Source organism: Tiliqua scincoides, chromosome 5 (assembly GCF_035046505.1).
Source record: "Tiliqua scincoides isolate rTilSci1 chromosome 5, rTilSci1.hap2, whole genome shotgun sequence".
In the NCBI taxonomy this organism is placed as follows: Eukaryota; Metazoa; Chordata; class Lepidosauria; order Squamata; family Scincidae; genus Tiliqua; species Tiliqua scincoides.
Genome location: NC_089825.1, coordinates 31,401,554 through 31,424,582, shown reverse-complemented (window position 1 = coordinate 31,424,582; position 23,029 = coordinate 31,401,554). Strand labels below are relative to the sequence as shown.

The following is a 23,029-nucleotide window of genomic DNA, read 5'->3' as shown; positions in this document are numbered from 1 at the left end:
TGTCTACTTCCTCAGTTCTGGACATGGACATGCGAATTGGAAGGGAAACAATCTCTGACCTCTCCCATTGTCCAGAGGACTAACGCTGCAGTCTTATGCCTTCCTAGTCAGACATAAGTCCTACTGTATTCAATTGGGTTTAGTGCCAGGAAAGTGAGGATAGGTTTGTACTCCAAGTGTGCCTGGAAGGATCTCCCCCTGCTTCCCAGCAATGTGATCAGCCTGGCTCTACTTCAGCTGGAGAAGAAGGAGCAGCTGCAGGAAGCTCACTATTTCCCCTCTCTCCAGAAAGGACTTTCTTCTGCTTCTCCAGTTGCAATTCTTGGTCTCTGCCACTGTCCAGAGCAGTGGTTCTCAAATGTTTTGCTTCGGGACCCACTTTTTAGAATGAGAATTTATCAAGACCCACTGGAAGTGATGTCATGACTGGAAGTGACATCATCAAGTAACATCTTCTAAATTAAATAAGTAATAAATGAATGCAAAAATGAATGCAACTTCAGTGTACAGTGGGGCTTCAGCTCTTTCTATGTGCCCAAAAAGGGTTTTCACAGAAAACAGGGATGGGTGAAAACAGGAACAGCACTGAGCAAATTTGTGACAGTGCAACTAGTTCTGGTTAACAACTCAGTGGGAAAGCCCCGTGCATTACCTTAGGTCAGTGGCTCTCAAACTATGTGCCGCGGTGTTTGAGAGTACCATGGCAAACTCATAGGGGGACTATGAGATATCCCCCATGGTCCAATGGCTCTACCAGGTGCTGCCATTTTGGAACTTGTGAGAATCACATGAGGACTTGTACAATTCAAGATGGTGGTGCCTGGGAGAGCCAAGAAGAAAAGGCTGCCATGAAAAAGGGTGCTGTGACCTAGATAAGCTTGGGAACCGCTGCCTTAGATTGTTGGAGGGGAACAAGCACAGCGTATCTGTGAACTGTCTCTGGTATCTGCTCCATCTGCACCTAGGACTGTTTGGGACCTTGGGGAGGATCCTATAGTCTCAAGCTTTTACACAGGCTTCTGCTGCAAAATTGAAACTGTGCTTCCAGTTCTCTCTCAGGTGGCTTTCTCACCCGGAGATGTTCTAGGCTTGCTTCTTAAAGAGACAGAGCTCAACACCACAAATCTAAGACACTGCAGACTCCCAAAGGAGGGGAAGGGCTATGGCTCAATGGCAGAGCATCTGATTTGCATAGAGAAAATCCCAGATTTAATCCCTCCCATTTCCAGATAGGGCAGAGAAAAATTCCTGTCTGAAATTCCTCCAGAGAATCACTGTCAGGCTGGGTTGACAGTTCTGATGAAGAAGAACCAGTGACCTTATTCAGCATAAGGCAGTCTCCTACAAATCCCCTAAGGAGTCCAAGTGGTACCTGCACAAAATAAAAATGGTAATTGGTTGTACATACCATGCCGTTCTTTTAACACTGCTGGTATTTGAGCACGTTTAGTCAGCTAAAAAGCGGAGTAAACATCTTTAATGTGCTATGTCTTTTTAGAAAGGAGTTAGGATTTTAGTAGCTTTATCTGAAAGCCCTGCCGTTCTAGCTGTCAGTCTTCTTGGAAGGGATAACTGTGATGTGATAACTAATAAAAACTCACTCTGCCACGGCTTCAGACACAAGGCTTGTGACAACAGCAGAAAGCAAGAAAAGAAAAGAAAAGAAACTCCGAGAGCCCCATTGCCAGATATTTGCAAGCCAGGAAAAGCAACCTTGGGAAACCAGCCATGTGGCCTTTTGATACTCACAAATGTGACAATATGCTGGCTGCCACATGTGATCTCTGGGAAAGAGACTCCGAGGATTGTTTGTTTCCATCTGACAGTGCCAGGAGCTGAGGCAGGCGTTGACAGCAGAAACGGATTGTCAGCAAGAGATTGTCCACCGAGCCTTGCAGATGTTGTCTGAGCGTCAGCCAATATGTTGTGGGAGCTTGGGCTGTGAGCTCAAGAGTTGTAGGTGCAACCAGCGGCATCGCTAGGGGGGTGAGGGTGACGCACTCAGGAGAAGGTAACACTACTACTGATCAAAATTGTGAAAATCTTGGTATTTTTGAATAATGCCATCATGTTGTATATCATTCAATGGGTAGTTTAATGTAGAATGCAGTGAAACAAACCATGTTGAAATATCTGTATTCTGTCAAATGTTACAGCCAAATAATCAGAAAGGAAAACACAACTGCCCTTATGTAACAAAAAGTGGATTGCCTTTACTCAAAACTGACCAATGAGATTGATTGTTCCGAGAGCCAATTAGGTGTTTGCTATGATGACACAGCAGGAAGCCAATAAGGTGTTAGTATGAGTCAGCTCTCATTTCCATGGATCAGAGCTAATACTAGAACTCTTATTCAGTTGTGTGAGTGTCGTCAAGAAAGCCACTGTTTTTTTGTTGGTTACTGAATTGTTGGTTGATCTGTACTGCTATATATTACAATAAATAAATAAAGTTAATGGGGGTTATGCCACTGCATTTGGCCTGTGTGTATGATACTGTAATTTATTCTGTGCAGTCTGGTACGGGAGCAGGTCCATCATGGGAGTGACACAATGAGCTCTCTCACACTAGGCGACACAAAGTGATGCCTCTGGGTTCAACACCTCGCCAAATGAAGCTCATTAGGCAGCCCTGAAACAAACCATGAATCCTCACGCTAACCTTTGTCACATGTTCTTGTCAGGATACATGCCAGTCTTTGGTGTTAAAGGCTGGATAAACATGCAATACTGCCATTTTTAATCATTGTGCCACAGCCCTGCTGAAGCAGGCCATGAGTACAAAGGAATCATTACTTTCCCCCAAGATAGAGTTATTCTACTGCCTAGCGGATCCCAGTAGAAGACAAAACTTCTAAGCTACAGCTGTGCAGTTTGTGGGAGTTCCCCCTTTCACTGTGAGATTTCACCTTTAGCCCCCATACACACAAGTAAATAACCACACGTGTAATGAAATATCACCCTTGCACACCATCTCTGTCACTAACATTTTTGCCCCCCATGAGTACACTGCATTCCAGATTGCAGTACTGTGTGTTTCTCTGTGATCCAGAAATATGCATGGTGTGTTATTTAAAGACACATTGAGCAGCTGTTCCATTCTGGTCAAAATTCAGCCCAGTCAAATGCTCCAAAACCAGCCCAGTGCAATATCAAATTTAATTAAGGGATTGTTAATTTGAGATAATGTCATTGTGCCTTGACATGGCCTTTAAAAACTGGGCTGATCATAATGGTGACCTCTCACTACAAAGGCAGATACGGTCCCAAGGAGGACAACGGTATCAAATAAAGCATGAATCCTCATAGATTCTGTTAGCATTGTGTGGACACATGACCAAACACTGAGCAGAAACCCATGCATCATACACAAGAAAGACACATGAAACTTGGCAGATCTCTTTAAAATGTCTGGGAAGCATCTGGCTGCAGCTGCGATTTCCTTCCTGGTCAAAGCAACACCACTGGGAAAAAGAAAACATTTTTGAGATGCAAAGCAAAATTATGAGTCATCTGGAATGGGATTTCACCTTCTGCCTCCCATTTCAGCCCAACAAATACGATTATTTCAGAAATAAAACACCAATCTCACCTAAAAAGGCTAGGACAATTTGAAAAAAAGAAATGAAGCTTTGGTTTATTTTTTTAATTTAGTTTATTTATTGTTACCTTTATGTTCTGCCCTTGAGCTCAGATAAGACTCCCAGGGTGGTTTATAATAATTGAGACAGAACAATCGAGCCATAAAACCTCACCTTATAGTGCAATAACTAAATAAAAACAGGACAAAATAAAGACAGAGCTTTAGGAAGGAGATTCTAATCCATTTTCACCTTTCCTATTCATAGGCCTATAAAATTGAGGGTCAGAAACGTTTTCCCCAAAGTTTATGGTGGTTTGACATGAATTTGGGGTGCCAATTCCAAAAATGGCATCCATTTTGCCCTATCACGTCTAGTTTTGGAGATATAGTATAGCTTCATTAGTGAATGGTTCAAGCAGCTTCCTCATGAGGAAGCTGCTTGAACCATTCACTAAAGAGGATATGCCGTGTCTCCAAAACTAGACATGATAGGGCAAAATGGGATGCCATTTTTGGAATCAGCACCCCAAATATACCCAGGAATTGGTGTAACATTTAAGGAAGCAAAATGTGTGCTATTAAGTACCTTTTCTATCATTAAGAGCGGCTTCTCGGCTGGCCCTACCCCTGGCCCTTTCCACCTCTGGATCAAGCAGAATTGAGGATTCTCTTCTTCGGGTCTGGATCCACCTTTTCTCCAGGGGCCTGCTCCCTTCCCTCGGTTTTCACCACACTGCCCTCACTCTTGGTCTCTTGAGCTGCTATTGAAGGCTGTTCAGCTCCACCCACCACCCACACCCTGTCCCACCACTCACACATCCCCCAATTCAGACCTGCTAGATGCTAAAGCAGTTTTTCTCAGACTGTGGCTTGGGACCCACTATGTGAGTCGCAAACCAATTTCAGGTGAGTCCCCATTCATTTCAATATTTTATTTTTAATTTATCAGACTTGATGCTACCATGGTATGTGATTGCATCAGGGGAAATGTTACGGACCTGTACTTTTAATAGACTACTATGTATACGCTTTTAACAATGATTGTAAATGGGACTTACTCCTGCATAAGCGTGGGTAGGATTGTCGCCTAGGATGGTTAAAAATGTTCCTGCTTGATGATGTCACTTCCGGTCATGGCATCACTTCCTGATAGAATCTCATTCTAAAAAGTGGGTCCCTGTGCTAAATGTGTGAGAACCACTGTCCTAAAGGATCCTCACACAGATATCTGCCTTCTTCCCCAACAGCCTTCCATCTTGGGAGTGTTTTCCATCCCCATGTCATTTACCAGTAATTGCAAGGGTGATTCCCCCTACTGCAGGTTTGGTTGGCTATGATAGCACCAGAAATACCAGGTGCCCTCCTGGTACAAGAGGAACGAGCAAACAAAGAGGACCGACCTCCATCAGGCACCTGAACAAGTACACTGATGCCAAAAGGCTTGCCTGTGTCTTGGCAGCAGCCAGGGTCTCCTGGGGTCTTTGGCCTGTGTATAATTGCATGTGCTGTCTTGGTGCTGGCATCATGGTCACAGTGCAGGGATAGCATCATGTGTGGGACCTCGTTGGGGGTGGGGGGGTCTACCATTCACAACCCAGCGAGGGCCTATGTAGGGACCGATCCGGCCTCGCAGAGTAGCTGTATAAATCACACAAGTCTACAGAATAGTAAGAAAGTCTAGAGTTTTACAGTGATTCTATAATTTCTTAACTGTATATGTGAGTCACATATACTGTAGAGCAGCAGTTTTCAAACTGTGGGCTGCCACCCAATTTTTGGTGGGTCACACAGCAGCATTACGTGGAAGCCACAAGGCATTCTGGAGCATGACCAGGCCAACAAAGTGGGTCATGCACCAGTGTTACCCAAAAGTTGCAGGCATGCTGGGGTGCTACCCAGAAGCAGCAGGGCATTCTGCGGTGTGACACAACACAAAAAGATATGACACAAAAAGATGGAGAGTTTAAAAATTCCTGAGTCTTCTATTCACATAGAGTTAGGAAATTCTAGAATCACTGTGCCAATTTGGATCTACAGAGTGACACAACTCAGAGCAGCCAATGGGCTTACTTCCAGTGATCCTCTGTGATGACACAGATGGCTTCTGGGAGCAAGCCAGGGTAACAGCAGCTTCACCTCCTCTACCCTATGAGAGTGGGAGATGGATGAACTGCCCTTCCATGGTCACCTGCCAACTTGCTACCCCAGTAAGCTGAAATGGGACCATGTCAAAAGACTCTTGCTGGAGGAGGAAAAAGAAGGAAAGGGAGAAAGGATGCCATGCTAGTGATAGGGGATGGGAAAGAGAGACAAACTGGGGGAAGGAGACAGCTGCTTTAAGGGGCTAGTCACATCAGGGGACAGCTATGCCAGGTCATGGAAGTAGTACATGTCAAGATGCCTGGATCATTCCTTTGCCTCACATCCTGGCGCAACCTGGTGCTGGCTATGAGAGTGGAAGATGGAGGAACTGCCTTTCTTTGGTCATCTGCTCACCAGCCAACTTGCTAACCCAGCTGCTAGAGGAGAACTGCTGGCATGTGGTCTGTCAGCACCGTATCATTCATGGTCCAATGTACAAAGCAGGCAGTCCCACAATTCCTCCTTGCTCATCAGTCTTCTTATAGATCAGACAAGTCCTCAGATAAATTACCAGGCAGAATGAAGCCTGTGGTCAGAAAATCAACACAGAATGGTTTTTGTTTCTCCACAATGTGACAATCTCCTGTGATCATAGTCTAGAAGTCGCCTCCATCCAGATCAGTGTTTAGCATTTATTTCTGGCTTCCTAACTATACATTACCAAATCTGAGCTGAGATGATGAAGCATAATTAGCAGTCTTTCTCTAGGGAAAACCTGAGATTTTGTGGGAACTGCTTAAATAAATCCATAAATATAGCACAGAATGCAAGTGTCATTGCATTTCAAAACCATTTGGCATAGGAATAATGGACAATGTACTAAATATATATCTAGTATATCTTCTCCTGGAGCATGGTGTCCCCCGAGTTCGTAAAAACACATGGAAGTGAAATATTTCAAACTGCAGATACAACTCATACAGTAAAGCTACAGTTTTCAAAATTAGCCTAAGGCTGCAATCCAAACCACACTTTCCTGAGAGTAAGCCCCATAGAACAAAATAGGACTTACTTCTGAGTAGACCTAGTTAGGATTGTGCCCTAAGAAAGAGCCAAAGAAGCATAAATGACATGTCAAACAGGACACAAATCCAATCACTGTCCCTTAAGTTGAGAATACAAAATGTGGATATAGAAACCCAGATTCCATTGTGTCTATATAGGCAACAATGGGGCACCAAAAGAAGAAAAGCAAACATTTGAAAAGTAAGAACATAAGAAGAGCACCGCTGGACTAGGCCAAAGGTCCATCTTGTTCCTGTGGCCCACTAGATGCTTCAGGGAGCACACAAGATGCCTGCTTCCTGGTGCCACTCCCTTGCACCTGAAGTAGCCTACTTCCAAAACCAAGAGGTTGCACATGCTCATCATGGCTTGTAACCTGAGATGGCCTTATCTTCCAGAAATATGTCCAATCCTCTTTTAAAGGCATCTAGACCAGATGCCATCACCACATCCTGTGGCAAGGCGTTCCACAGACTAATTATGCAATGGATAAAGAAATGTTTTATTTTGGCTGTTCTAACTCTCCCAACACTCAATTTTAGTGGCTGTCCCTTTGTTCTGGTGTTGCGTAAGAGGGAAGAGAACATCCCTCTATCCACTGTATCCATTCATTGCATAATTTTGTACATCTCAGTCATGTTTCCCCCCCCCCCACACACACACACACACACATACCTTTTTTCTAGAATGAACAGCCCCAAATGCTGTAGCCTTTCCTCATAAGTGAGGTGCCCCAGGCCAATCATTTTGGTCTCTTCTGCACCTTCTCCAGTTCCATTATATCCTTTTTGAGATGCGGTGACCAGAACTGAATGCAATACTCCAGGAATAGTCTTACCATCAATTTCTACAATGGCACCTTGGTGTACAAGGTGCACCAAAGTGTGTAGAAGATCATTGATTCTTACAATTTAAATAATTTTCCAGGCTTGCTCTTGTGTACAGGTGCACCCCCAAATTCGCAGGGGTTCTGTTCCAGAAGCCCCCGTGGTGATATGAAACCATAGATACAGACAAACATTTCCCCCCATCCACCGACACTATAAAAAAGGTGACTTCTGGTTTTACCATGAAACCAGAAGTGACGTTTTTAATACGTACATTATAAGGCATTTTTCATGCCTTATAAGGGGGCACATGTGGAGGGGGCATGCATGGGGGGCAGCGCACAGGGTCCTGTGGACCTGATCCATGGATAAGTGAATCCATGGATACAGGATCCATGGGTATGGAGGCCCCCCTTATACATTTACAGATACATTTCCCAAATATACAACATTCATATCCAACATGGTGTGATGCATGCAGTAAGAAATGAAAACTTACCAATATAATGGCTTTAATCATTTTTAATGTTTTACATATAAAGCTAGTAAAATTCCAGATACTTTTAAAATATTTTTTTCCATTCAGACTTATATATTATCTGTTTCACGACAGATGTTATTCATGTCATAAATGTCAGGCTCTTAATATGGGAGATTATGTATCATTGGACTAAAAACAGTGCAGTTTGCATAATATTGTGTCCTCTTTCTGCCCAAATAAGGATGTTAGCGATAGGTACTTATCAGCAGGAATTATCTGAAAATAGGTTGATTGCTAAAAGAGCTCTGACCTACTCTAGGCCACTGTAAGATTTCTAACTGCTCCAGAAATATTGCAGTAAGAGGACAGGGAGTGGCAGCGCCCTTCATTGGGCGGAGCGGTAACAGCATTGCAAAGCAAGAGCTGAGTGTGCATGAAACAGAGATCTCGGGGATGTGTGCAAAGAGCCTGCTTGGGTTAATCAATGGCCAGTGAAACTGATTCTAGGGAACATAGCATTGCTTCACCAATAGACACGACAATGGTATAGGCAGGGGGATAAAAGTTGCTGTGAAGGCTGGTGTAGAATGCTAAGCGCAAGATCTCATCAGACTTCAGGTTGTCTGGGTAGAGGACATGGGCAACAGGCAAGGTTTTTTCACTGGAGTTGCCTATCTTCAGTTCCACATTGGTATAATTGACACCCTTGCAAAAGATGCTCTCTTGCTTGGAAAGGTGCACGCTTGCCAGAGGTGCAGAGTCTGGGAGGCTTGCAACTGAGTCAATTTTATCAATCAAGTGAACAGCATTTTTGAATTCTGCGCTTTCAAAAGGGTACATATAGTCTCGCTTCTCTCTGCGGAAGACGATCTGGCCCTCCTTTTGGGAACCCGGAAGGGTGCATATCTCCGTTTCCTCCGTTGAGGAAACTAGGACTTGCTCAGTGTCTGAAGAATTGATGTACCACACACATAGGTCCAGACTCTTCCGTCCACAGTGATCCCACAGGCCTTCACTGTCACCTGTGTGGCATCGATACACACTGTGTCCATATTTGGCACAACGGTAGTTATTATGGCAAGGCAAACCCATGGGAGTCACATCACGGAATGGGGAGCAGCGTTCAATACCTTTGAGTGTATTGCATTGGAAAGAGCCATTGGTTGCTCGGCAACCAGTGATACAGATGTTGTTGTCCTGAGAATATTGGAGGAGTTCCTGCTGGCCAAACAATCCACAGTAGTGCCATTTGCCATTCCTTAAGTAGCAGCTGTGGTAAGAGGCTCCCCATAAGTCACAGGACGTGGCACAGTTTTGGCCTGTAGCATCTAAGCCTGGTTCTAAGGAACAGTAGTCCCAATTTTTCCCATTGCCACCGCTCTTCTCACACCAAGTGTAGTCATAGCCATGAAACCCACAAGCACCAGTGCATACTCCTCCAGAACTTGTATAATGAATAACGATACCGGAGACGGTAAGTGGCACAATGGAAGAGTATAAAATCAGAGCTGCAAGAGTAATGAACATCTTCTTTAGACCCTGAAATGCAAAACATTACGGTAACTTTAAGCACTCAAGAGTCTTAGCAATTGCTTTCTATCCAGGGGTAAGTCTCGATGGCACTGGGGGGGGGGATCTACTCTGACCTGCACTACCTAAATAGCTGGCACAGGACCTTGTGTACCCTTGCCACAATATTGGGTCTTGGGGTTAGGATATCAGCTTTGCTAGCACCATTCCTGCCAGCACTCCCAGCAGCATGCTAAATAGCATGCTGTTAAAGCCCCTTTTATGACTGGCACTGACTGCTTTATACCAGTCAGCACCAGCAGAGGATGATGCAAGTCATCAGAGGATAAGTATCAGATTGGACCCCTAGGCCCAAATCCTAGCCACCTTTCCAGCACTGCCATAGCTGTGCCAATGGGACGTGTGCTGCATCTTGCAGTTGAGTGGCACTCATGGAGGCCTCCTCATAAGAACATAAGAACAGCCCCACTGGATCAGGCCATAGGCCCATCTAGTCCAGCTTCCTGTATCCCACAGCGGCCCACCAAATGCCCCAGGGAGCACACCAGATAACAAGAGACCTCATTCTGGTGCCCTCCCTTGCATCTGGCATTCTGACATGTTTGTTCCCTTACCTCAGAGCTGCATTGCCCTTATGTCGGTGCTGGAAAGTGGGTTAGGATTGTGCCCCTAGTCATTCAATCTCCATTGCCTCCCATTCATAACAATTAGAACCTAAAACCTTAATTTCCATTCCAGTACTGGAAGCCTTATCATCCTCTTCCGTTCTGTACTTTCAGTATTATACAGTACCATAAACCATAAAGAGGCACTTTTTCAAGTGGGTGCTCCTTTTTTTAGCAGGGGGAGAGTAACTGGCCCACCTCACCCCAGCAGTGTCTTTTCTAGTGGCTGTCTGCTGGTATTCCTTGGCATCTTTTTAGATTGTGAGCCCTTTTGGGACAGGGAGCCATTTAGTTATTTGATTTTTCTCTGTAAACCGCTTTGTGAACTTTTAGTTGAAAAGCGGTATATAAATACTGTTGTTGTTAATAATAATAATAATAATAATAATAATAATAATAATAATAATAATAATAATAAACCATGAGACCACATGGTCTCAGAGAGTCAGTAATGAGTGACTCCATGGCTACTTAGGGATAAAATTGTCTCACTAATCAAAGTGACCCATGAGATAAAACTGGTCCTACCAATGAATAACAAGAAGTAAAAAATTTACCAGTGTGGATAGTAACCAGAGAATCCTGAAAAATCAGATAAGGTGCAAAAGATGACCACTCCTAGGGAAAAAAGAAAAGTGCCATCAATCAGCCGGTTCAATTCCAATTGAATAAGACTAATAAAGAATTCCTTTTCATTGGAGATCTGCCAGAATCTGAGCATCATCCAGAGGCTATAATCTGAGCATCATCCAGAATCAGGCTAAATGTATTGGGGCTGGCTTTTACAGGTGCAGTTTACATGCACATTGAAAAGGTTTGGATTTTCAATTTGGTCATTTGATGAGAGTTTACCTTGCTTTATAAAATATGCATACAATTGTTAGCAGGGATTGTTTTGGGGATGCTGAAACTTTCCTCAAGATAAAACATGCAGACAAAAGTCTCAATGATGAAATGTCAATAAATAAAACAATACATTAGACAGAACAACGGTCTGATGATCATCTTGCAATTTTTTTTCGCAAGACATGGGCAATGCAAGGTACTCAGAGGGGGGAAAACGTGGATAAATAGCAAAGACTGGTCTGGTTTTTGGAGTCACATCACTGCCGGTCCTCTGGCAGCCCTGTATCATTTCCAGCCTACTTTTGTGTGCTTCTGATTGGGCCAGTTACTCATAATAATATTCCTATACCATCTTTCTCCAGCCAGCAGCAGTGCTGCTCCCAACATCTGGGATAGGAGAAGAGGCAACACATTTGCAAAGTCTTGTGGCCTAGTGGCAGTGCACATGCTCTGAATGCAGAAGGTCCCAAGTTCAATCCTCTGTCTTTCCTAATGGGGAATGGGAAAGACCCCTGCCTCTGCTAGATGGATGAAGGCCTGGCTCAATATATGGCAGCTTTCTATGTTCAAGGAACATGGATCTTTGCAGACGGTGTCGGTGAGGTGACAAAACCTATAAGCTGTTATTGTTATTACTGGCTTAGTTTGGTCTGATCAACTGCATTGTCCAGACCAGGGATGTCAAGCATAAGGCCGGGGTACCTAAACCCCGGCCCGGGGGCCATTTACAGCCCTCAGAGACCCCGAAACCGGCCCATGGGGAGCCCCCAATATCCAAGAAGCCTCTGGCCCTCTGGAGATTTGCTGGAGCCCGCACTGGCCCAACGCAACTACTCTCAACATGAGGGCCAACTGTTGACCACTCATCCAAGCTGTGGACTGGGGGCCCCTTCTGCCGCTGCTGTTTCATGTGTGTGAAGCAGCAGCAGCAGCAAAGGAAAGGCCAGCCTTGCTTTGTGCAAGGACTTTTATAGGCCTTGAGCTATCGTGAGATCTTCATATAAATTCCATCTCTAATGTATTCATTTATGTAAATTTATTCAAATTTTAAATGCAAATTAATTCTTTTTTTCTGGCCTCCAGCACAGTGTCAGAGAGATGATGTGGCCTTCCTGCCAAAAATTTTGGACACCCCTGCTTTATGGAGTCCACAGCACTGACAATCTTAGTGCAATCTGCACAGTTCAGTCATTTTCAGAGCCATGAATTGACAAATGGCAAGCAAAGGGGGGGAACTTATTTCTCTAGAAAAACCCAAAGGTGACATGTACAATAAATGTGCCGTCACTTATCCCATTCCTTTGTAAAGAGGAGTAACAGAATGTGTTTCAAAACCTGGTAGGATGAGCTGTATAGAAAGTGAAACCTTGTAAGTGGAAAGTGGAACAACAGAAGCTCATGATCCCAACTCTCTCTCTCTCTCTCTCTCTCTCTCTCTCTCTCTCTCTCACACACACACACACACACACACACACACACCACCCCACCACCACCACCACCATAAGCAAGTGCTAAGGATGACCTTTCTCAGCTCTGCTCTCCTACTTATTACCTCCTCTTGCATCTTCTTCTAAGTTTCACAAAAGTGAAAGTTGCAGCTACCATCTGGCAAGCATACCTTTAAACGCAGGTATGTCTATGGGAACAGGAAACAGGATAACCACCAGATTTCTGTAAATCAAAATCCCCAATTTGGGGGATTGGGGAGTGGGGGTGAGATGGGGGAATGATCATTCATATTCAGAGGGGCTGTTTCCTGCATTCTGCATCCCGGTAACTGTATTCAGAAATGCAAACAAAATGAAAAACCCAAACCGATCATTGAAAAGAAAGGGGTTCTCTTAATATCCCCTTGGAAAATGTTCCACAGGAATATAATGTTGGGTAATGGAAGGAACGCCCCAGCTCTGAGCCATGCCCCTGCAGCAAAGCAAGATTTACTATCCCAAAACAGCCAGTAACAATCATACAGTCTGTTACCTTCTCTCCATTCCACCACAAATTCCCTCCATTGCAAATGAGCTAAAAATCAAGTGCCCTCCTTTTAAGCAAAGCAGCAGTTTTGTTTTGAAATGAGCAGAGCAATGCTGGAGAGTAGGATGGTTATCTCTGCTCTACTCTTCTTTATCCCTAATTTGCCTAAAGTAGGTCTTTAACAGCCCAATCCTATGCATGTCTATTCAGAAGTAAGTACCATTGTGTTCAGTGAGATTTACTATCAGGGAAATGTACATAGGATTGTAGCCTAAGGCTGCAATCCTATCCACATTTCCCCAGGAGTAAGCCTCATTGAACACAACAGGACTTATTTCTGAGTAGACATGACTAGGACTGTGCTGTAAACAAGACATTGCAGTTACTTACTTCTTTCCCCTTTAAGCACGCCTCTTGCGGTCTCGCTGTCTCTCTCTGTCTCCTGGACCTTAGGAGCAATGATGAGTGCGCAGGACTTTTTGCTATTTATATACTGAGGAAATGCAAACTCTTTGACCTGGTTAAAAGCCAACAAAACAAAAACAAAACTGCAGATGAGGCACTTTTTCACTTGCTTTCTCTTTGCACAAATTGCTTTCTGTTTCCCCAAATCCACCTGCCTTAGATAGAAAGCCAAGTGGGATCCAGAAGAAAATGACATCTGAGGTGATATTATACCCAACTTACAATGAATTGTGCAGGTAACAGTAATTGTCTTGAACAGGTGGGCAACTTTGGGGTCTATTTAGCAATTAGATATGGTATCAAGCCTTGGCAGAGAAAGCTTCACTAAGATTTAGTGAAATAGTATGAATTAACAAACCATGGTTTGTGATAGGCTAACAAGCCAGGTGGGTTTGAAAACCACTGTTTGTGTAAACTGTGCCAAACCGTGGCTTGGCATTGTCTGTATTGATGAACAATAGTTACCATTGTGGCTCTGCCTCCAGAGATACTGCACATAGACACAGGAGTGCTGCCTGGACTAAAAATGAAGCTGACCACTACAGCTTGCTTGATTATTTGGAAGCTCAAGCCATGGTTTGGGCTCTAAACTATGGTCAGTACAATGATTTTATGTGATGTGTGAATTGGGTCTTTCTTTAAAGCCATTTACTGAGTTAGACACATCCATACCAGTAGTCAGGTTTTGTATCGTTTGATATTTGACACTATATGTGACAATATTTGCCAAGATACATATAACCAACAACATTTAAATTCTGAATTCCAAATCAAAATACTATCAAAATACTATTTCTGACATTTTTCCCAAAATTTTGTTTCAGCCCTAATACATCTTTATGGAAACCTTATGCGGTACGTTGCGTGTTCAAAATGTGTTCGGAGACAGGGATTTTCTAAGATTCCACAATGAGTTTCATGGCTGTGAAAATATTGAATACTGGGCTTCCAACATTCAAAGTCAACATTCTGCCTACAGTACTGAATTGCTATTTGCCTTTTTCTGCTATAGAATTTGGTTGGTACTACACGGCAGAATGGGGTGGGATTGGGATTGAAGAGTTCTAGAATGAAAGACTGGACTGTACCACTTCAGATAGATGCAGATAGATAGACTGCACCACTTCAGATAGATGCAGGTAGAGGGTCACATTTTTGAATGTCCCCCTATAAAGAAAAAAAATCCTTCCTGCACATAGAAAACTAGCACAGCACAGCAAATATCAGGTTAGACACTTTCACCTTGCTGTGCCAGTTTTCTGTCTGTAGAGGTGTGGGATTTTTTTTAACATAAGGGAGCAATAAAAATGTTATTTCCCCCCCCCCCACCTGCACTTGGAAGTGGTACAGTTCATTCTAGCACCTCAAGACTTCTCCATCACCTCATTTTGCTTCATGCTTACATTGCTCCAGCTGATGGTCTTTGCTAATAGTATTCTTGGCCTGCAAATGGGGCAATTCTTCTGCAATTCTGGATCATTACAATTAATATCATTATTGTACATGGCACCTTCACATAAAAATCGAATCCCATAATTCAGTGAAAATGAGCCACTGCCATTTGATATGGTAGCACTGCCATTGGAGATGGCCAACTGAGGGATTTCAGTAATTACCTGCTGAAGGAACCTTATTGGTTATATTCTCCATCCCAAGAATCTAATTTGTACAATATACAACCGTCTGCTCCCATATCTGTGTGCATGAGCTCTAATTAATTAATTGCCCTCTGCCTTTATCAGGGCTCCCCTTGGGTTTTAGAATGATCTAGAATTTTTAGATTTTTTCCATGCAACTGTTAAATACCAGCTTCAGCAGCCTTACAGAAGTTCTTGCTTTCTGGAGACTTCGCACAGTGCATTTGGAGAGGCTGACTCATGCAAAAATCCCCTGGAGAGAAAAGGGTTACTTGCAATCCATTGCAAAGAATTTGTGGGCTACACTGGAACATTCCATCATAGCGTGCCTTGTTTTTCAGTGTTTTGCCCTCCTCTTGGAATGACCTGATGATAAGAAAGTTTACCTTACAGTGGCTGCCTAAAGGAAGCATAATCCATTATGTTTATCCAAAAGAAGGCAAAGTGGGAATTTTAGTCTTGCTTCACATAGAGAAGCATCCAGTGTTAACAAGGTAAGAGTATATCTACTCTACAAACCTCTATCTACCCTATACCTATTTAGAGGTCATTGAAAGAATCCTAGGAATTGTAGTTGGTGAGCATTTATATACAGAAATGGTAGTTAGCAGAGTTCTTTAAAGTGGGGGAATAGTTTTTCAACCAGTGTGTTTAGAAGATATCCACTAGTATTCAGTGGATACTAGTATATCCACTAGTATTTGCAACATTTCATCACAACCACCTGGCCCCTTGCCATCCCCCACTTTTGGTCCTGTATTGTCCAACCGGTAGTAGAGAAAGTATCCCTGGGAAAGATAAGTATTCCTTCCTTTTCCCCTCCTCATAATCACACACCCAATTTTTATATGTTGTTTCCTAATTTGTACGGACAATAAGATCATTACATGAAGCCCAGCCCCATGTCCCTCCAGTGACTGGTACAGGACCTTTTCGGTAGTGGTACCTTGGCTGAAAAATGCCCTCCCATTTGGATCCATCACTATTTGCATGCTAATGAACTTTGAAAACTTGATTATTTCAGAAAGGCTTCTGGGTAAACATTGGTTAAGACTGCAATCCTATACACATGTCCCTGGCAGTAAGTCCCAGTGAATTTCATGGACCTGCTGAATAGACGTACATTAGATTACAGCGTGACAGGTAAATTATGCTGTGCTCTGTTATTGAAGGCTGTTGTTGTTATTCTACTGCTGGTTTATTTTTTTAACAATTAAAAAAAACTTAAGATGGAAATTAAGAACCTGGAAGATTCAGGTTCAAATCCCCACTCAGTCATGAAGCTTCCTGGGTGACCTTGGGCCAGTCAGTATCTCTCAGCTTCACCTACCTCACAGGGTTGTTGTGAAGACAAAAGAAGGGAAGGAACTATGTACATCACCCTGAGCTCCTTGGAAGAAGGGGGGGGGGTTAAAAATGTGAAAAATAAAATAAATTGTAAACGGCTTTTATTATTGTTATCTACCATGGGCAGTGTGAGAATAATTTTAACAAATAAAAAATAATAATATCTAGGGGCTAGTGAAGGTTCTTATATGGACTTCAGCTGATGGATGCAGTTGGGTCCCTAAGAGATTATCTGCTTAGAAAAATACACATCACACAGCTTCAGTCTCAGTCCACCTGGGATTGTACTACTTCAGAAGACAAGCAGGGATCACAGATATGAATGCTTCTCCATGGCAAGAACCCTCTGAGAACACAGAAAACTGAAACATCAGGGAGAAAGTTAGGTTAACATTCTTCTCCCTGACGTGCTGTCTTTCCATAGACAGAGCATGAAGTCATGAAGAAATCCCCCAGCTCCATTCTAATGAAGTGTTTCAGGCCCAGGAGGGCTGTACAAGACGACTTTTTTTTTAAAGCGTAGATTAGCCTATTGAGCCAAGTGGCTGTAAGGTTAACTGGTTACACTAAGCCCAATTTCACACATGCCATTTAAAAACGGTTTTGAGCCTCTCTTGGCAAACATGCATGAAAGACCAAAATGCACTTTTGCATTTGTTTGGTTCAGCTTTTGAAATTAATTCATGGGCCATGCAAGAAGGTGGATTTGCAGCCAACTTATACATGACTTTTTTGTGTTATCTTTAAACAGATGCATTCCTCCTAAATTTAGTCCTTTGTCCACCATTTTTTTCACTGAATTTTACATGTTTGGGAATGTTTGTGTGCCCGTTGGGCAAAAAGGTGGAGTACAAATTAATAACAACAACAACAACAACAACAACAACAACAACAACAACAACAACAACAACAACAATAATAATAATAATAATAATAATAATAATAATAATAATAATAATAATAATAATAATAATAATAATGACTTTCTAAACATTTCAGTCTTCTTCCTGCATAGAAGTGCCTTTATGGCTATGATGTAGCAAGGTTCCTTAACCCAGTTCCTCTTGTTTTTCATCTTCACTGGCTTTTGATTTCATCATCCCTGGTCTCTAGTTTCTAATAAGTTGGTAAGTTTGAGGGAAGGGTTTGTAGGTTTTACCATTGCTTAGTCATTAAAAAAAATTATCTAAGGCAGTGATTTTCAACCAGTGAGCCACAGCACATTGGTGTACTGCAAATGGTTCACAGGTGTGGTGCAGAAGATTGGGAGAGGGTCATTTATTTGTAGGGTCATTAAGGAATGTGAGCCTCCCACCAGCAGTCGGGTGTGCCTTGTCAATCGTCAAAAAAACTAGTGATGTGCTTGACAATTTTAGCACATTGTCAGTGTGCTGTGAGTTGAAAAAAGTTGAAAATCACTGATCTATGGTATTACAGGTATGTGTCTCTTGACAGGGATACCTTCTCTGAAATCATTAGGAGCATTCATCATTGTGTGAACGTCATACCATACCAGCTGGGTAGCACCCCAAAACGCCTTGCAGCAGCCAGATAATGCCCCAAAATGCCTTGTAGCAGCCAAGTGACATCCCTGAATGCTTGGCGTGCCACAGCCAGTGCCTCCCACAACCCGCAGTTTGGAAACTGCAGCTCCGTTATGGGACCACTGCAGTATATGCCATCAGTCATTGACCAATATGTTGTTATGCAGTGCATACCATATGTGTCATTATGCAGTGCATGTGTTGGCAACCTTCAGTCTCAAAAGACTATGGTATCGCGCTCTGAAAGGTGGTTCTGGAACAGTGCCTAGTGTGGCTGAAAACGCCAATTCGGGAGTGACAATCCCTTCCACACTGGCAGCAAGTGCAGTCTGTCCCTGGCCTGTCTCCCTGGCTATGGGCCTTCCTTCTTTGCCTCTTAGCCTCAGACTGTTGGCCAAGTATCTCTTCAAACTGGGAAAGGCCATGCTGCACAGCCTGCCTCCAAGCGGGCCGCTCAGAGGCCAGGGTTTCCCACTTGTTGAGGTCCACTCCTAAGGCCTTCAGATCCCTCTTGCAGATGTCCTTGTATCGCAGCTGTGGTCTACCTGTAGGGCGCTTTCCTTGCACAAGTTCTCCATAGAGGAGATCCTTTGGGATCCGGCCATCATCCATTCTCACGACATGACCGAGCCAACGCAGGCGTCTCTGTTTCAGCAGTGCATTCATGCTAGGGATTCCAGTTCATTCCAGGACTGTTTTGTTTGGAACTTTGTCCTGCCAGGTGATGCTGAGAATGCGTCGGAGGCAGCGCATGTGGAAAGCGTTCAGTTCCTCTCTGTTCCTCTCTGTTCAGTTTCTGTACTGCAGCGAGTCATGCAGTGCATATGTGTACTAATTCCTAAGTGCATTTGCATGCCCATTTGAAAAAATAATAAAACCACTTGTGAAATTTACAGGTTTTGTATTGGCCTTGTCAGTTCCATGACAGATCAGAGAGGCAAAGCCATGAAGGCTTCAAATTTCCTTGTTCCACATTTCAGCCCACCCTCATTATATACACACTTGGTGTATGACACTGCAGTCGATTCCTAAACCATAACTGTGACAATCAAATTCATCTGAATATTCGGGGAACTCCACAGAAATGGATTGACCCAGAGCTGTGGTAAGTTCACTGGCCCATCACTATTGTACAAGGAACATTCTACATCTGAAATGGGCACAGAACTGAACTTTTTAACCAAACCAGCAGTGGTCATCTCAGTTGTGAAAAAACAGCAGTGGTTATCCCAGTTGTGGTTAGTATACTAGGTGTAGTCCCAAAAATTCTTGAAGTGTAGTTAAAACATCTGAACATTTGACTATTGGTCAAATTGAAAAAGCTACCCTGCTTGGTTCAGCACACATTATTCATAAATACATTATGACATCCTAGGCTCCTAGGTGGGGCCCGACTAGTAATTAATGCCAACTTCAGCTAAAGAATGAGCAGCTGTGATATGCATTTATTATTATTATTATTATTATTATTATTATTATTATTATTATTATTATTATTATTATTATTATTATTATTATTATTCAGGGCAAATAGGGGCATGGATTTTGGTATCATCTTCATCATCATTATGAGATTTTCACACAATCAGATAGACAAACCAGTCAATAACATCTACCTGACTGTGCAAAAATCTCATCAACATCCTTGGGAAGGACTCAATAGGTGGATACAAACAAAATCCAGTCAGAAACAACATGACTGTGCGAAAATATGATGATGATGCCAAAATCCACATCCCCATTTACCCTGAAAACAGGAGCTCTAAAGAGCTTCGGCAGCCTGAGCCTTATTTGTCACTAAATTAACTAGAGAGCCGACAAGAACAATGAATCCACCATTCATGCCCATTAAGCTGACTGTGAAAGGTTTCATTCACTTACCAGCTGGCAGCATGGAACACAATCTAAAGATGGGAACAAGCTCAATTTTTAGAGCCAAGTTGGGCCTCCCTGCAATTTGAAAACAAGGGGCAATTCACTATGCATGGAATGCGGCCAGGCACTCCTGGTATTATAATCAAATGAGACCACACAGAGCAACAGAGAACACTTGATCACCTACTGGGCTACTGGGAAAGAGAGATGGGGATTTCAGAACTCTCACAGTACAAAGACTGCAAAAGAAGATGGACCAGCAGATGTCTTAGATAAAACAGTGTTCACAGTTTCACAGGGCCATTTCCCCCCTCTTATCGACACTATTGACATTCGATTTCATGAAATGATTTTTCCTTCACAAGCTTATTTTCTTAGGGTGGCTCCCCTCCTCAGTCAGGCTGCCTCCTCTCTGCTTAGCTTGCTAGCCCCCCCCCCGACCTTTTATCTCTCATGCTGGGCTGTGTCAGATCACAAAAGCAGCCCCATCAACTATGGGCATCTGAACCCGTTGTGGCTGCCTCTGCCCCTCCAGAGTCAAGGCTTCCTACCCCACTCTCAGTGCATGTGGTGCCACTCCCCTTATGTCTGGCAGGACCAGCCAGTGTACCATCCTCCAAGGCCATGCTGGCATCCTTGTCTCCAGGGTAGAAGGGGCTATGCTCACTTCAGAGGCCCCTCCCAGAACACCAGGCAACTCTGGCACTTCCCCAAGTGTTCTGCCTGGCCAATCCCTGCTGAGCCTGGAGCAGTGTTGGCCTGGCATCCATGTGTACTGATGGAGTTCTAAAGGCTTGCAGGGATAGGGAACCCCAGGTCCCCAAGTTGACAGAGGGGTCTCTCAGAATCTGGGGGTTTTGTTTGGCTGGTCACCTTCTTCCCATGTTCTTCATAGCCTCCTCCCCCCTTTCCCACTGGGATGGCCATTAAGTTGTCCCTGGCAACCTCTTTTGCCCTCCGGTGCAGCCACTTGGGTGGGGAACTAGCTCACCAGACCCCACAGCCCTGGGCAAAGGGATTGGCAGGATTGAGTCCAGTTCTAACAAACCCAGAGCTGGGTTGGGTCATCCCATGTGTATCAGCCATCACTGGAGTCTGTGGTCTTCCCCCACAGTCTCCTTCAGCAAGCCATGACCAGTTGCTTCTCTTGCTTTTACTCTGCAGTATGTATATAAAGCAATTTGTGTAACTCAACTGTGCTGTGATTGAGTTTGTTCTGTCCCACAGCTTTGCTAAGAGCATTCATGCAGCCTCCACACCTCGCTCAGTGCACAGAAAGTGCAAAACAGCCTCCTTGCGCCATTCATTTCAGTGATCAAAAAAAATGTATCCTTCGCTGAACCAACATTCTTTCTGACTCCATACAAAAGTCTTCCCCAATCTTTTCACCATACTATCTCGGCCTCTCCTTTTTCCTTTTGATTCCCTCTGAATCCCTCCATTGTTGAAAACCTTGGGTCTACACAAGGCTCCCCACAAGCTGCGCCGCCTTCCCATTTGCATTCAGTTATAAATGTTGACTTTTGGCATTTGCCAACGCCGAGTTACTAATGCAGATGCTAAACAATGTGCTTATAATGGTTGCCAATGAAGAAAAGAAGTCCTAATGAGAATTTACTCAATTGTCATCTCAGTTTTCCATGAATGCAGTTATTTGTCATTGGCTTCTATCTTTTGACTGAGGACAATCATGCCAGCTGCTCTCTGAATGGGGACTTTGCAGCTACATTGAAATAGACTGTTTGTCTTCATTAGAGTTTTGTACAAAATCACTCAGTGGATACTGTCACACTCTTGTTAGGAAAGCCCTATCTCATAGCTCTACACTAACATCCCAGTCTGCTTAGACAGGCCATTACGGCTTACTTAGTTTCTGATGCTTTCTACATCAGTATTTCTCAAATTGTGAGTCAGGACCTACTAGGTGGGTCGCAAGCCAATTTCAGGTAGGTCCCCATTCATTTAAATATTTTATTAAATGATGATTAAAATATTAGATGATGCTATCATGGGATGTGACTGCACCAGGGCTGGCCAACCTTTCAACTTTAGGGCTCCTGGACCTTTAACAACTGTGTAGAGGAGAAAATTTCTCTCATCTATGGGATGACAGGCTGCACCTGCTGCAATGCCCCCTTCTACACAATTGTTAAAGGTCCAGGAGCCATAAATTTGAAAGGTTGGCTACCCCTGCAGTAGTCTAATTAGGTTGTGTCCAAAGAATGAATGGCAATGGCTTGATCTGTGTTGGCCAATTGCATCTTTACAACTGCAGTTATGTATACATTTACATTGCTTGCACACATAGAGCATTGTATGAAATATATTCATATAGTTGTTTCACTCTGTCCGTTGCTGAATTACAGTATTTCTTTTTTTGGACTCGCATTTAGCGTATCCAGATTTAGGGTGCAAAGAGGAGAACACTCCTTAGACCACCTCCTTCAGAACAATCCCATTGATTTCAAAGTAGCTACTCCAAAGTAAAAGGTTTGAGAATTGCCATCACTCTGTAGCCACATATGGCATCCAAAAGAGGTGGATGTTTGTAATTTTGAATATAGCTCCTCATTAGCATCTTCTTTCACTTCGCTTTTCCTCGTTGATTTAATCCCTTTATCTCTTTTTATTTGCAATATGCCAAATATATTCTCATCTTTCAAAAGTGCAATTATAATTTCCTGTCAGAGAAAAAGGAGGGGAAAAAAAAGATTAGCGGTTTGCGCACCAGCTGAACCAGATGCCTTCAGAAAAACAGCAGCTGTAAGTTGAGGATTCAAACTGGTTTTTCACATTTAAATGTAATTCAAAATGCAGTGCTGCTGCAGAAAGTTCTGACGATCTTCTTTCTTTTTAGTTAAGAACTATCCTGAAGATTTGCCCCTTCTTGAATTGTCCTGTCTGCTGGAGGGAAGATGGTTGATCAAGGACAGAATATCGATGCACACTCCTCATTTCGCTAGCAGCAAGCTCGTCCAGGGGGTGTGTTACTTGTTGTTTGACTTCCTTTGGAGGAGAGTTTGGTTCTCCCCCCACCTCCACCACCCCCCCATTGCTTATGACTCTATTTGCAAACACTTTGCAAACAGAACCTTTTTGGAAAAGGAA

General features: G+C 43.3%; 1 long non-coding RNA gene across 1 annotated transcript in view; it reads right to left on the bottom strand.

The window, feature by feature from the left end:
- Window positions 1–8,064: 8,064 nt before the first annotated feature.
- LOC136651996 (uncharacterized) overlaps window positions 8,065–23,029 on the bottom strand; it is a 28,186-nt gene continuing 13,221 nt past the window's right edge. Inside the window, exons 2-4 of the long non-coding RNA XR_010794554.1 lie at window positions 13,444–13,570; window positions 10,791–10,851; window positions 8,065–9,577 (exon numbers count right to left, since the gene is read on the bottom strand). This is a non-coding gene — a long non-coding RNA (uncharacterized lncRNA). The remainder of the gene's footprint in view (window positions 9,578–10,790; window positions 10,852–13,443; window positions 13,571–23,029) is intronic.